At 41.1% G+C, this 12,472-nt stretch overlaps 1 protein-coding gene across 2 annotated transcripts in view; it reads left to right on the top strand.

Annotated features, from left to right (window-relative positions):
* Positions 1-11,283: 11,283 nt before the first annotated feature.
* Positions 11,284-12,472, top strand: part of Jade3 (jade family PHD finger 3) — a 118,055-nt gene continuing 116,866 nt past the window's right edge. For both annotated transcript variants that reach the window (XM_051179305.1, XM_051179304.1), the window contains exons 1-2: positions 11,284-11,297; positions 12,363-12,441. The gene's annotated coding sequence lies outside the window, so the exon portion shown is untranslated. The remainder of the gene's footprint in view (positions 11,298-12,362; positions 12,442-12,472) is intronic.

Below are 12,472 nucleotides of genomic sequence, written 5' to 3'. Positions count from 1 at the left end.
ACATCTGTTGCTCCCCTCCCACCATTGGGCACCAGTGGAGGATGCAGACAGGTGCTCCCCCTCCCCGCTGCTGTTTCCATGCCAGTGGAAACTGAGTGAGAAGTCTGGACTTTCACCCTGCCTGCCAGCAGCAGCTGGTGCCCCACACCCTCCCAATTAGAGTAAAGGAAAGCTCCCTGAGAGCAGGGGACTGGAGAAAGGGATTCTTTAAATCTGTAGGGGAAGTGCTGGAAATTCACCTGCCTGGCCCCAAATGTGATACCTGCCTAGATCACCACACCTGCAGGTCTGGAATTGAGCGATCAGTGTGGCATACTGTGATTTGGGCTTTCAAGGTGGTTTCTGATTAACACACAGAGTAGACCAGAATGGCACCCACAGGGCCCTAAAAATTAAATTGTCATTGGAACCACAGCCCACAAATTTAGGCCAGGAAACAACAAAAATAACCACACCAAGACACAGCATAATGAACCTCTTAAAACTAAAGATAAGGTGTCAGGGGGAACCTCTTGAAGGCAGCTAGAGAGAAAACTATGCAATACCTATAAAGGAACACTGATTTAAATGACAGCAGATTTCTCAAAACCAGAAAGGCCAGAAGGAAGTGGTACATTTTTCAAATGATGAAAGAAAAGAATTGTTACCTCTGAATTCCATGTTCAGGGAAAATATTCTTCAGGAATGAAAGGTAAATAAAGACATTCTCAGATGACAGAGGAAATTTATAAAAGTTTCACTAGCAGATGTACCATTAATGAATGGCCAAAGGAAGTGCTTCAAACAAAGAGGAAATGATACCGGAAAGAGTCTTGGAACATTAGAAAGGAAGGAAAACAATGACATAAGTAACACTCCGAATAAATCTAATCTACTACCTTTTCCTTGTATGTTTTTCTATAAAAAAAAAATCAAGCTAAAATTATACAACCCAAACAATGAAGTCAACCTAAAAGACATAAATAAGAAAATTCTAGTTTACAGATAGAAACATAAATAAGAGAATTCTATTTCAATAGCAGGATGGTCAAAAGAGAGAGAAAACCAAACAAACAAGAAGGTTTTCCAGTCAATATGGTGGTTCACAACTGTAATCCCAGCAGAGGCAGGAGAATGCTACAATTTAGAGGCCAGGTATAACTCAAAGAGACACTAGTGTCAAAGAATACAAAAATACATTTTCTACACAATTCTATAAATGGTAAAATGTTGCAAATGGTAGCCTGTGATTTTAATATCTAGAACAAACATTAAGAAAACTATACAAAATGGAATTGTAAAAATTATTTAGACAACCCACAATAAGGCAAGAAAAGGAAAAGAGAGAAATGAGAATCAGAAAAAATTATTTATTCTTTTGTTTTTTTAAAAGACAGGGCTTCTCTTTGTAGTTTTGGAGACTGCCCTGAACTAGCTCTTGTAGACCAGGCTGATCTCAAACTTGCAGAAATCCACCTGCCTCTGCCTCTAAAGTGCTGAGACTAAAGGTGTGCACCACCACCGTCCAGCTCAGAGGGGAAAAAAAAATAAAAGTAACTAATAAAATGCTAAATGAATTAAAAAGATGCACAAAATAAGTTTTAAAAATTACTAGATGGTATCTACAAGAAACCTACTTCAAATATAACATAGGAAGAAAAAAGGGATATGAAATCACACAAAGGTTACTTCTTAAAAGCAAGAGCAGATATATATTACTATAAGATAAAGTGGGGTTCAGAGAAAATAAGATTACAATGGATGAAGAGGAATATCATATAAGGATAAATGTATTAATTCCCCCAAATGGCACAGAAATCCTAAATAGAATTATACCAATAGATAGCTTTAAAATACATGAAGCAAAATCTGATTGAAATAAGAAACACACAAATCCACAATTATACCTGGAGATTTCAATACTCTCTTCTCAGGAATAGAACTGTTATACAGAAAATCAGGAAGATTATGAATCAATAACACCAGGAACCCCTAGGTGTTAATTTCTAGGGCACTATGTCCACCAATAGTATAGCCCACATTCTTTGAAAATATTCATGAAATATTCACCAACATAGCCCATCTTCTGGGTCCTAAAACAAGCATCACTGAATATAGAAGAATTATAGAACATATTCTCTGACATACTGAAATCAAATTTAGAAACCAACAGAGTAGTCAAACACTTGGAAACTAGACAATACATATATTACAAAAAAAAAAAAAAAAAAAAAAAAAGCCAAAGGGAAAAATTTAAAATACAACAAACTGAATGAAAACAAGAATGCAGTGTGTTTGTGGAATGTAGCTATAACAACATGAGAATTTACAGCAGTAAATTTTCACATTAGGAAAAAAAAAGAAGAGAGCATAGTGGCTGTGGTGGCACACACCTTTAATCCCAGCACTCTGGAGGCAGAGGCAGGTGGATCTCTGTGAGTTTGAGGTCAGCCTGAACAAGTTCCAGGATAGGCTCCAAAGCTATACAGGGAAACCCTGTCTCGAAAATCAAAAAGAAAAAAAGTAAAAGAAAAAAATAGAGGTCTCAATTAAATCAAGTAAAATTCTACCTTAAGAGACTATAAGGGCTAGCAAGTTGGCTCAGTGAGTAAAGGTGCTTATTGCTAACCCTGAGGACCTGAGTTTAATCCCTTAGACTCACATGGTGGAAGGACACTGACTCTGGTAAGTTGTCCTTTGACTCCCACATATAAGCGGTGGCACACACATGTGTGTTTTCATGTATACACACACACAAAGTAAAAAAAAATTAAATTACAACCATTAAGTAAAAAGAGCCCATGAATCTGAAAGGGCCAGGGTGTGGGGAACATAGGGAGGTTTTGAGATAGGAAAAGGAGAAATAATGTAATTATAATTTCAAAAAAAATTTAAATATTTACCAAGATAAAAAGAGAGAGAAGACATAGTTACTGACATCAATAATTGGAAAAGGTATGTTACTACAGCTCTTCTAATGCAGTAAAGGAAATAGAGTGTTATGAATATAAATGTGAAAACTCAGACGAACTAGGTCTTTGAAAACCACAAATCTACCAAATCTCAATTGATATGAGTATGTACTACCCATCTAGCTCAGGAACTATTAAAATGTATTTGAAATACTTTGTTTTTTTTTTTTTTTTTTTTTTTTTGGTTTATCAAGACAGGGTTTCTCTATGTATCCCAGGTTGTCCTGCAACTTGCTTTGTAGACCAAGATGGCCTTGAACTCAGAGATCCTCCTGTTTCTTCCTGATTGCTGGGATTAGAGGCATTCACTACCATGAGCCAGCTTATTTGAAATGTTAAAGGTCTCTAAAATGGAAAGCTCTGAGCCTGCAAGATTTCACTGGGTAAATACTATCAAACATTTAAAGAACACAACTTAGTCTAAAATAACAACGAAAAAGGAACACATTTGTGTCAAGGGTCTTCCAAGTCATTCCCATGCTTGATGATTCAGCAGGACTCCCATAATGCTGCAGAGAGTCAAGCTCCTGGCTATATTACATTACAGCAGAAGAATATAGAACAAAACTAGCAAAGGGTGAAGTCCAGAGGAAACTAGGTGTAAGTTTCCAATAGTTCCCCCCCCCAGCAGAGACCCAAGAGACATATTAATTCCTGCAGGAACAAGTTGTGACATGTGTGAAATGTTGTCTACCAGGGAAGCTTGTTAGAAACTCAGTTCCTGAGGCAATATTGGGGATTGTTCACATAGGCACTTACTAAAAATTCTAGATTCCCAATAGAAGAATAAATAGGTGTTTACCATAAAGCACATTGTTTACACAGTTTAGGTACAGTGAGTGTATTATTTAGTCTGGAAGTGGTAGGAACCCTCCCCTAACCCAAGTTCCAAATACCATGCAAGGAGACAGTAGTCAGACTTGCTATGTGAAGTCTTTCTGTGGCAGCTTGGAGATCAGCAGACTTGAGTGTTTGTCCTGGGACACACATTTGTGCAAACAGATTATTCACTGTAAGCCACAAATATCAGTTCTGGAAATGTTAAGGACATTTCTAAAACTAGAGTTCCTATATTCCCACTAAAGCCCTGTTACTGTTTTTTCCCCCAAAACTTCCTGTCTCATTTTATGAAACCAGCATTTTCCTAATACCAAAACTAGATAAAGACAGTACCCACCCCCTCCAAGATAAAACCTAATCTGACAAGAACTTGGACACAAAAATCTCCAGCAAAACATTAGTAATATAGAATCTAGATCCTGAAAGGTATACAAATAATCTTACTATAGCCAGGTGGTTTCTTTCCTAACTATATAAGGTTGGCTCAACCAAAAGCTTAAAAAACAACAATCCGACCTGCTGGGGACTGGGGAGATGACTCAGCAGATAAAGTTGTTTGCTACCAAACCTGAGCACCTGAGTGTGATCCCTCTGTCCTAAATGAAGAAAACAGAAAACTGACTCCTGCAAGTTGTCCTCTGACCTCCATACATGTCCTTCCCTCCAAAACAAGTGTAATTTTAAAAATATTTATTAGTGCGTACGTGCCTGTGTGTGTGTGTGTGTGTGTGTGTGTGTGTGTGTGTGTGTGTGTGTGTGTGTGTGTGTGTGTTCTAGAGCTGGGTACCCCCAGAATCCAGAAAAGAGTGTTAGATCCTCTTGAGCAGGAGTTATAGGTATTTGTGAGCTGCTGGACATGGGGTGCTGGGATCTGACCTCTAGTCCTCTAGAAGCAAGCATCTTTAAGTGCCCCTGTAAAATTATCTCTAAAACCACCTACTAGAGGGGTTTGAGAGATGGTGCAGTAGTTAAGAGCAATGATTGTTTTTCCAGGGGACCCAGGTTTCAACTCTCAGCACCCATATGGCAGCCCACAGCCATCCATAACTCCAGGCCTAGGCAACCCATCTCTTTCTTCTGGCCTCCACAAATACCAGGCATGCATGTGGTGCACAGACAGATAGTCAAATCATCCATACACACAAAATGGATAATTCTTTTTTTTTTGTTTTTTGTTTTTTTGTTTGTTTGTTTGTTTTTTTGTTTTTTTTTTTTGTTGTTTTGTTTTTTGTTTTTTGTTTTTTGTTTTTTCCAGACAGGGTTTCTCTGTGGCTTTGGAGGCTGTCCTGGAACCAGTTCTTGTAGACCAGGCTGGTCTCAAACTCACAGAGATCTGTCAGCCTCGTCCTCTTGAGTGCTGGGATTAAAGACATGTGCTACTACTGCCCAGCGAATAATTCATTTTTGTGGGTTTCGTTTTTGGTTTTTCAAGACAGGATTTCTCTGTATAATAGTCCAGGCTGACCTGGAACTCATTCTGTAGACCAGGCTGGCCTCTGCCTTCCAAGTGCTGGGACTAAAGGTGTGCACCACCACCGCCTGGCTATAGTAAAAAAAAATTAAGCAAACTATGATTAGATGGGTACTTTCTCGACTTGATAAAGAACATCTCCCCAAACCTTGCTAGTATCACATTTACTGATGAAAGATGAAGTGTTTCCCGCAAAGATCTATCCCAACAAATGTTGTCTACTCTTATCACTTTCATTCAGTATAATTCAAATGCTGCACTCAGTTCAATCAGGCAAGAAAAGGAATAAAAATCATATGATTTGAAAGGACATAAAACCATCTCCTTTCTTTTAAATTACATTTATTTATTTCAGGTCATCAGGCTTGGTATCAAGTGTCTTTATTCACTGAGCCATTTTAAAAGCCCAATAACATTTTTTTTTCCACATAGAAATTTCCAAAGTACCTGCCAAAAGACTCATAGAAGCAATAGTGGAGTTCAGTATGTCATAAGATATTAAGATCAATGCACATCAATTGCATTTCTATATTAGGCTGACAGTGAACAATTAATGTGTGGCTGGAATTTAAAAAACATTACCAGTTATAATCACTCCAAAGGAAATGAAGTACTTAAGCACACACTTAACAAAATGTGCATAGAATCTATATGCTCAAAATTTCACAATGCCAATTAAGAAGTCAAAGAAGTATATAACTAAATGAAGAGATGGAAATTATCATGTTAAAAAATTAGAAGAGAAGGTTGGGAAGACGTCAGTTCTTCCCAAACTGATATATAGTTTTGATGCAATTTCTTTTACAATTCCATCAAGGTTTTTTATAAATACAAAATAAGTTCATTACAAAACTTATATGAAAAGATAAATTATCAGTCTAGTGTGGTGGCTCATGCCTTTAATCCCAGCACTTGGGAGATAAAGGCAGACAGATCTCTATTGAGTTTGAGGCCAGTCTGGTCTATAGAGTGAGTTCCAGGACAGTCAGAGCTACATAGTAAGACCCTGTCTTAAAATAAAACCCACAAACAAACAAACAAAAAACAACAGAGTCAAAATAACTAGGATAGCCAGAACAATTTGGAAAAAGAATAAAGTAGGAGGGAATGCTCTACCCACTTGTTCTATAGCTGTCACAATTAAGATGAGTATTCACAGGAAAAACACATAGACTAATAGAATACAAAAGAGGTAAGAAATGGTCCCATACAGATGGCCCAATTGATTTTGACAGGGGTACAAAAGCAATTTAATGAAGCAAAGACAGTCATTTTATTTGAGTCATCAATCGTTTATAGGCAAAAATAAGAAGCTCTACCTTGGGTCCAAATTTATGGCAAAAAATAATTCAAAGTGAATCACTGACTTAAAACTATAACACTTTTTAGAGGAAACATGAGAGAAGGCAGATGGAACCAGGTGAAGATTTTTTAGACAAGACACCAAAAGCACTATATATAAATACAAAACTTGATAAACTGGATTGCTCAGAAAATAGTTCGTGGAACCTCATGTTAAATAAATGTAAAGATTGGCTGCAGATGGGAAAACTATTTTCTGATCATATACATATCTGACAGAGGACTTGTATTTAGAATATATAAATAATTCTCCAAAATTAATAGTAAGAAATAATCCAATTAGAAAATACCCAAAATACATAAGGAGACACATCACCAAAGGGATGGCAACTAAAGACATGCAAGGATGTTCAACATGACTGGCCACTAAGGAAAGTCAATTTAAAATGAGCTATCACCATAGAATAGCTAAAATAGAAATAGTGACTGTTTCTAACAAATACAAACAAAGAGTAAAGAAACTGATCTCTTATTTACAGCAGTTAGGAAAACAAGATGGTACAGCTAGTCTGAAAAAATGTAGCTGTTTCTTATAATACTAAGCACACATTTGGCATCTGGTCATTCAATGCACTTAACAGTTATTTTTCATAAGAAAATGAAAAGGTCTGTTTTCACAAAAACCTCTATAAGGCTGTTTACAGCACTTTTATTCTTCTAAATTTTTTTCTTACACCCATTTTGTGTGTGTGTGTGTGTGTGTGTGTGTGTGTGTGTCCAAACTGTGGAGGCCAGAGGAAAGTTCTCAAGACTCAGGGGGTACTTTCTTTCCAATTTTTGGATCCCAGGGATCAAAATAATGTCATCAGGCTTGGTGGGTAGTGCTTTTACCTACTGAGCTATCTTCATAGCCAAGCAGTTTTATTCTGAGTGGGCAAATTTGCAAACAGCCCTAATGTCCTTCAATGGATGAACTGTTAAACTTTGGTATATCACTCAACAATGAAAACAATGATGGGTGTTAAAGAAATTATTCTGAGTGAAAAACCACCACAGATTTCAAAATGAATGATTCCTTATATAATATGCTTGAAATGGCAAAGTTATAGGGATGGTATGGTGAGCATGTTAGGATTTGTCAGGAATTGTGTTAGGAAACGGAGGTGACTAATGATAAAGGATACCAGGGGAAATCTTTGAGATGGTTGTGTTGGTCAAAGGAATCTACACGGGTGAGAAAATTGTGTAGAACTTATTTATATTCAGATTCAGAAATGGATGCTTGTTAAGTTGATGAAACCTGAATGAGCTCTATGGATTGGGCTAGTGTCACTATTTTGCTTTTGATATAGTTATATAAAATTACCATAGAAAACTCGGAGAGGTACTCACCAGAGTGCATGAGACCCCTTTAATAATTTTACATCTTCCTGTGGAATTCTATTTTAAAATCAGTCACGTATATCAGTAAATGTGAAGGACTATGACTATTTTATAACACAAAGCTTTACATATACCTAAGTAGAATTACATCCATAGTATGAAAAATAGACAAAATAAAAGAGTTTAAATTGTTGTTTATCCTAGAAATATAAGTGAAAATGACTGTATTTTCAATTCTAGAAAAGGAAATAAGTTGGTTGCAAAATTCTGTATTTGTCAGAATTCTAAGGACTAGAACCATTAGTAAATTATATACACTTATTTATATATTAACAATATGCATCATTTCCCCTTATTCATTTGAAGGTATTCTCTTTTATAATTGTGGTAATGAAAAAAAAAAAAAAAGCTGCAGGACAGGCGACCAGGAAGGTAAGTTCAGGAAGCTGGAACCCAGGGGCGTATAACTTTTTAAACTGTCCAATCCTCTCTGTCTCAGGAAAAACTCAGTCCTGGTTTAAAGATTTTTCCAAATTCTGGACAGGCCCACCTACACTATTTGATAAAATGTCCCCTACTTTTATGTCAACCGGACTTTAATTATATTATCAAAATACCTCCACAGCAACACCTGTATGAAGGTTCGAATAACTGGAAGCCTTAGGCTAACTAGATCGACATCAGCAAAAGGAAAAAGAAGTTCCACGCCATCATAAAACGTGTGCTTACAACTGGACAAATGTGTTGTCAATTGCCTCCTTGCCTTTATTATTTTTCCATAGTTCAAGCAGAAATGACAGAAATCAATGGTGGTCACCGAAAGGCACTCGCGGAACTTTAAAGTTGAAGGAGGGGCTTGAAAAGCTCAGTCTGGACTGTGGTAGAGCAAGAGTCACTGCACCTCGCCCTTTCCAGCGCCTAGAGGGGCTGGGACTCCTCAGGGCAGCAGCGCGCGCAGCGGGGGGGGGGAGAACCCACCTGAAGCACTGCGCCGCGCGTGCGGGAGCTCGAAGTGGGTGGAGCCTCGAAGCCGGTGGCGTTGGTAACGGCGCCCAGCCCGCCAGAAGAGCGCGCGGCGGGCGAGCAGACGGCAGGGAGCCGGTCGGGTAGGGCGAGCGCAGCCGGCAGGGGGGGAGCGGGGGGGGGGAGTGGCGGTGGTGAAGGAAGGAAAGGGAAGAGGCGGAGCGTGGGAGCGCACAGTGTCAGGAATACAATAGTGCTCCGCGCCTCCTCGGCCGCCGCCGCCCAGCAGCCTGCCCAGGGCAGAGGCCTGACGGGCCAGGCGGCCAGGGCGGAGGGCGGGAGCAGAGCGCTAGGGGGCGGCCCCCGTGGCTCCTCGGGAGGCCCGGGCGGGAGGGCGGGGTGAGGAGATTAGGGGGCAGGTGCGAGGGAGGGAAGAGAAGAAAGCGGGCGGCTAGGGGGCGGTTACCACCCTAGCCGGACTCGCCGGCACGTTGAGGGGGCCCTGTGTGCTTCAGGGAAGGAGCGGAGCCCACAGCAGCGCCGAAGGTAGGCGCTCTCGGGGGCAACCGCAGCCGCAGCAGCGAGCCTGTGGGCTTAGTGTGGCTCTGGCGGCGGGAGTGGCGGCCTCGAGGAGTGGGACGAGGGCGGCGCGGAGCTAGGGGTCCTGGCCTCGCCGCGTTCGGGATAGCTCCAGCTCCACGAAGCAAGCGGTCGCCTCCGGTGTCCCCCGAGAGCCTGGGAGCGGAGAGCGTGTGTGGGCTGAGGTAAAGTCGCCCCTCTGCTGGTGGCGCGCGCCGTGCCTGGTGGCCGGAGCTAGGGGGGGGGGGCAACGGACACGGACACGCGAGCTTGAGTACAGCCTCTGGGCCACCTCGGGAGACACTGAGCGCCATAACTGTAGCGGCAGTTCCTTTCAGATTCCTCTCCCGGAGCCCCTTCCCTCGCCGGTTCTGTGCTATCGGGGACGCGTGGGGGCCAGACCTCGGGGCTAGAGGGCATGCTCTTTCTGCCGCCTGTGGCTGCCTGGCTGGCTGGTCCAAGCAGCGAGAGGGCGCACCCTGGCTGTTTGAGCTTTGCGGAGCGGGAAGACCCCGAGTGTCTGGAGAGGGGAAGACTGGCAGTGCAGGGAGCAAGCAGGCATCCCGAGAGCCCAAATGCCAACCTAGCTGGAACGCGGTCGCCCTGACGGCCGGAGAACTTTCCTTTCTCTGGTCATTGTTAGAACGCTGTGAGTGTTCGCAGCCGCCAAGCGCCCTGCGGTCCTGGGGGTGGGAAAATCGCCAGGGCTTTGCCAATTACGGGGAAATATTTTTTTCTGCCACCGGGCATGGCACGGTTGTTAACTTTTCTCCAGCTCTTGAGTTCGTTTTATTACCTCCTCTGAGGGGGGCACGTTTATTGATCTATTTATTTGATCCTCCAATCTTTTTTCTCCTGCATTTCGGAGAAGAGCCTTGGCTTTGGTGGAGTCTGGCTTTAAATCACACAGGACAACCTGCTCTCATTATTTGTCAGGAAGAAAGTGGGGTAGGATCTCAAATGAGTGCCCTTAATGGTGGGATGTGAAGACATGCTTAAGACTTTATCTCTGTGCAGCCCTAGGACATATGTCACTTGTAGGGATTGGGCAAGAAACTTGTTTGGCTACTCCACTGGCGTTCTGAGTTGTAAGGAAATCCATGTTCTGAGATGTGTGCAAGGGTAGACCCCCACCTTGTGAGATGAACTCACCTCTGAAGCCTGAGGATGAGAACCCCACCCTCTACAGTCCACAGTTTGTACAAGAAATCAAAACCGTGGTGACAGTGATCCCAGTGTCCTAGAGGGAAAGACGACCTCATTCCCTGCATTCAGTCAGATAAAGATAACTGCTACTCTCTAAACTCTGAAAAGTAATGGAAAAAAAAAAGTAGCTGAAAACTGGTTGCACAACATCGTTGCCTAGTTCATGCTAACCAGAGTCCACTTTCCCAGAGTACTTCTTAAATACCTTGCCTGCAGCCACTTCTTGTCAGCCTTGGGGGTTGGAGAATGGGGGTGGGGAGAAGAGCAGAGTTCACTTGAAACAAAGCATTGTGTTTTATTTAGTTTAGTATTTCTATAACATCTGTAATGGTGGGAACAGAGCCTGGCCTTTGTACCCTTTGAATAGTGTAGTTCTCACATTATATAATGACTGGATAAGTAAAAATGTTTTTTTCTTTTTTGTTTAACCTTATGAGTATCCTTCCATAATTATCATTTTCTTTTTTATTTAAGGTGAGTTCTGAATTTAAATACTTGAAGTATTAGAGGATAAACTCTCACTTCGAGGATTACAGAAGTTGAGGGGTGCTGTTCATATTAAGTTGGGGAACGTCCAGTTCATGTTAAGTTGTCAACATCAGGTACCATTATCGCCACCTTTCTTTCATTTTTGCTCTTCTGTATACTTTTGTTCACTAGAGAAGAGCTCTTATCCCAATACTGTCTTGAAAGACTTCCTCACAATTTTTTTTAGCCAGTTAGTTCTGGAATAATACAGGCTACAGTGTTCTAATTCCAGAATCCACACTTTGTTTCCTCAGTGTGGTATGATTCTTGATCCCAGGCAGTTCCAAGTGAAGGATTCAGGAACAACTTGGAAACAGCTTTCAGGGCACATGTGAACCATTTTCTGGCTTGTAGAGGAGAGTCCCAGAACCATCATCACAGCTGATGATTCCAAGGCAGTTATCACACCTGAGACATGGGTTAGGGAACGCTAAAATAAGAGGATGTTGAAGACTTACAGGTTTAGTATGGCCATCTCCTTGTTTTTATTGTTTACTTTGAGGTTTAGCTGAAATTAATCACATATTTTGGGGGTGGTGAGGAAATCAGGAGACATCAGGTGTTTGTGAAGACATGACATTAGAGAGCTTTTAGAAGCTTTGATCAGGGACGCAGAGAGGGAGGCTAAAATGAGGCTGAATATTGTCATGGGACATAATGTACCTACCTCTTCATGGAGTTTACAAAAAGTAGGAACGGAAGATAGAACTGATATGCTGACTTATATTAAGATAATCTGATCAGGGGATAATTTACTGTGATCTTTTTTTGCCTCACTTTTTTAGATGAGAGATAGATGTTGGGTAATACCCATATGGCGCTGTACTAGCCATAATTTTTGGTGTTGAAAATTGGACCCACAGCCTTCCACCACTGAGCTACCTACCCCTTACTCTGATACCTTTATAAAGTGGGAAAATTGGGCTCATTCATAAATTTGTATTGTTCTAGTTACCGTGGCTGAGAATGCTTTCTCAGCTTTATAAATGTTTCCAGGGTGGGGATAATCTAGGACGATTGGTTAGAAGCAGTGAATGAATAAGAGGGTGCTAGTAGGTGATCATTATAGAGCAAGTAACCACTGCTTTCAGTTTTCTATTTTTGTGACTCCCATGTATATTTTTGTGTCCTCTCTGTAGGGCTTTCCATAGACAACAGAAATAAGGTTCCTACAATCAAACTTACTTAATTCAATCTGCGAAACTTGAGAAAGGGAAGGTAAGAACTCAAAGGGCTCTCTTTCTGAACA

Source organism: Phodopus roborovskii, unplaced genomic scaffold (genome assembly GCF_943737965.1).
Source record: "Phodopus roborovskii unplaced genomic scaffold, PHOROB, whole genome shotgun sequence".
NCBI classification, from domain to species: Eukaryota; Metazoa; Chordata; class Mammalia; order Rodentia; family Cricetidae; genus Phodopus; species Phodopus roborovskii.
This window is presented reverse-complemented; position numbering and strand designations above follow the sequence as displayed.